We start from the raw sequence: 3882 nt of genomic DNA on the forward strand, positions 1-3882 counted from the left end.
GGCCCATTTTGAAGAAAGAAATGTTACCATCAATTGCTATCTTTAAGGACTGGTGATGTGGGTGGCCACCAGCTCTCCTCATCTCATAGCTTCTGGGGTGGATGCAGGCAGATAAAGACTCATCTTCCCTTGGGGGTGGGTCTGGCCACTAGGTATTTAACCACGCCCTAGTGAATATGTTTTAGTTTTTTGGAGCGGGGGGGGGGAGTTTACAAGGGAAACAGGGTGGACATGGGAAAACTGGGAAGTAAGTGTGATCAGGGCACATGGTGTGAGGTCCCAAATAATCAATAAAAAAAGAAAAAAGAAAGAACTGGTGACTTAGTAGATATATAACTTTTCTCTGCACTTATTGCTGCAGCACTTATGGCTCCCTTTCCACGGAATTGATACTTTATTCATATCTGTGTTCAACCCCGGAGTGCTACCACAGAGTATATATGTGTCCCCATCGGGAGTTCTTGGAGACAGCAGCCATGTGTTTTATAATCTTAGCATCCCGTGCATGAAGCAAAAGTCCCGGCATTTAGAGGATTCAGCAAATATTTGAAGAAAGAAAAGGAGTAGAAAGCAAATTTATAGAAACCGAACTAGAATCAACAGTGAAATATTGCAGATGGACAAGGAAGGGAGTAAATGGAGGATGTTAATGCTGGGTGTTTCCTGGGATGATCGCATCTTCCCTTTTTCTAGAACTATTGTCAGAATCCCCATCTTGTTCCTCTCCAGGGAACTACGTGGTCTTCTTTCCATGTGTTAAGAAGTATTCATTTGTCGTTGTCTTCATCAGCATCATCAGTAGATATTTTAGTGAATGCTTTCTATAGCAGGAACAACAGACAGCTTTTTACTCAAGGAGAGACCATAAATGACATTCTTTAGAAAAAGTGCATCATAAAACATTTCACATTTCAGAAAATGCCATCAGTTTTAGAGTGATTGTCATAAGGAATCATGTTCAGTCTCCAAAGACTGACAGAGCCAGGGTCTTTAAGATTTTGTACATGTGGCCAGAGACAATGCTTGCTGCTTTCACATGGGACCTGTGTTCGGTTTCCAGAAGCTACATGGCAGCAACTCATAACTGTCTAAAGTCCAGTTTCTGCTGTTTCTGCACACACACACACACACACACAAATAAAGTAAGACAGAAAAAGCTTCAATATTCTCAGTATCTTAAACTGCAGACTCAGGTTAACAGAGATGATAAAAAGCATCTCTTTACTCTGGCTTGTGCACTCTAGTCTGGCCCAGGAGCTGCTATCTGTTCTGACTCTTCCAGATGTAGTAGCTGAAGTCAGGCCTCCATTTCAGGCCCAGTGTTGCAGCCTCCCTTCCCCTCACATTTTCAGAAACTTTATTCTGTGGTGTCCATGTGAGCCAATTCTGAAGCTTCTTTTTTTCTGCAAGTTCTCGATCTTGCCATACTTTCTATTTCAACTTGATCTCCAACTCCCAAGTAAGACATCCTTCCCTTCCCTTTAGACATAAATGGGTTATTTCTTTGGAGAGAAGCCAAATACGTTGTAAATCTTAATCTCTCTACCCTAAACTGTGTCGATTGGGTTTGCTTCCTCAATCAATTTGTCTTCGCACAAGCTTTCCCCACCACAATGTTCTCACTCCCTTTCATGATTACTGACAGCACCCTCTGCTTACATCCTTACCAGCACAGGGCAGATGTGCAGCACAGGGGCTTATTTAACAATGGAGAGATGGCATCAGTGTTGGAAGGGTGGGCAAAGACAAAGCCTTCTGGCTCCTCTTGGGCTTTGTTAGTGGTGAAGGCTCAGTTGACAGTGTTTTCTGAGAACAGAGGGAGTCCTTATAGGGAGCAGGCCCCCATTCCCATCAGAACATCACAAGTGGTGATTTGGGACAGCTTTCCTCGTTGGGGACAGTTAGGGTGTAAGGGCTTCTGACCCTGTCACTGCTGCTAATTTTAGGGAACATTGCTTCTGCCGTGTGTTTGTGACAGCAGAGCTCTCATCACTGTCTCCTGAGCGGAGCCCACTGAGCTCATTATACTATTATGGGCTTCCTGTCCCAACGACCGTCCTTCACTTGGCTGTCTCTTTATCATTTTTAAGATAAACAATGAGGAGCTGAGTTATTATCTGATCACTAATTAAAGTGAAGTACATCAAATGCACAGAAAAGCATGCAACAAGGGAACAAATAGTCCTCATCTAGTCAGCTTCACATTTTCCAATGGGCTCTAGTTTCATTTTCACAAGTAAATATGTCTTTGTAGACATCTTTTCCATCCCCCTTTCTCTTTCATCTTAGAGGATTCTGCTTCACCCAAACCTATCTATCATTTCTATCCATGTTTATTAGGGAATTGTATCTTAAACACTTTCCTGTTTTATACATTTATAGTTTTTTCCCCCATTCAGTGTTATTCTGGGGGCTTATTCCTATATACAATACAGCTCTTTACTCATTGACAATACTTTGTCACATTCCACTGCACACATTTTATTATGTATTCTTAGTTAATTCCTTATTTCCAATAGCACCAACTCTTTGTTGTCACAAATCCTCTCATGTGCATCTCACTTTGTACCTGTTCAAGGATTTCCCTTGGAAGTCTACAAGGCATGTAGTTGGTGTGCTGAATGATATATACAAGCTCTAATAAACTATATCTCACAATGCTCAAATCCAAATGAATGCATACAGTGTATGGAAGTACTTAATGTCCCATAATATCCTGCTGTTGAAATCTTCTAACCTGTATAGTCTGGACAATGAAAACAATGTTCATTTTGTTCTGAGTACTGCAGTTGAGCTCAATATAGATTGGCCTTTTGGGATTCTTTGTGTTTCTTGTTTATCTTTCTCTTTTACATTTTTTATCCTCATTAATTTGATATTTTCTCCTGACTATTTGGAATATGAGCTTTCTGTCAGCTCTGTAAAATGGAAATGTGATGCTTTTATTGGTATTTTAAAGATACTCCTTTTTCTCTTCTTTTGATGATGTCTTTTTATGTTGTCCAGGCTGGCCTTGAGATCCTGGATGCCTTCTGAATACCTAAGACTACCAGAACATGGCATTGTACCAAATTCTGAGCAATGCTAAGTATAGACAAAAATAATCCAGCAAGTCAGAAGGGATACTTATCTAGTGGCAGAGAAACTATGATAAAGAAGGTGGCTTTCCCAGGTCAAGGCTCACCTATTGCACTTGGATATGCTGACTCTAGTAGGTTCACCAGAGTTGGAAAACTTGACTATGTAATTTGTGGTGGACTGAGGTTGAGTTCATGTTCTTCTCTGATGAAAAGCAAGAAGTGGCTGGGCATGGTGGCACACACCTTTAGTCCCATTATTCCAAAGGCAGAGGCAGGCAGATCTCTGAGTATAAGGCCAGCACTCTCTGTAGAGCAAGTTCCAGGATAGCAAAGGATTACACAGGAGCCCTGTCTTGAACCCCTGCCCCTCAAAAAAAATCACAAAGGAAAAAGGGAAGGATAGTAAACATATATACAGTATCTCTGTCAATATAGATTTCCTTATTATTGATATCTAGTATTAATGTATATTTGTCACATTTGTTGAATCTAAATTGATCTATAATTGTTAACTGAAGAACATTATTTACATTAGGACTTACCCTTAACTTTGTATAATTCCATTCATTTTGACAATTGCATAAGAATATGTTTAATTATCATGCTGTTGAGAATTTCACTGCATTAGAAATACTGTATGTCCTACCTTTTTAATCTCTGACTATTTAATGTCTCTATAGATTTGCCTTTTTTGGAATGTTGTGTAGTGAAATCATATATGAAGTGGTCTTTCCAGAATAGCTTCTGTCACTTAGAAAATTCATTTAAAGGTCCCCTCTATATTTTCCTTTGTGGCCCCACA

General features: G+C 40.1%; 1 non-coding gene across 1 annotated transcript; it reads left to right on the top strand.

Annotated features, from left to right (window-relative positions):
• Nucleotides 1-3122: 3122 nt before the first annotated feature.
• On the top strand, nt 3123-3286 carry LOC121140614. The gene has a single exon (XR_005877538.1). It is a non-coding gene; the product is annotated as a U1 spliceosomal RNA (small nuclear RNA).
• Nucleotides 3287-3882: the final 596 nt, after the last annotated feature.

The sequence above is a fragment of the Mesocricetus auratus genome, unplaced genomic scaffold, assembly GCF_017639785.1.
Source record: "Mesocricetus auratus isolate SY011 unplaced genomic scaffold, BCM_Maur_2.0 Super-Scaffold_100004, whole genome shotgun sequence".
NCBI classification, from domain to species: Eukaryota; Metazoa; Chordata; class Mammalia; order Rodentia; family Cricetidae; genus Mesocricetus; species Mesocricetus auratus.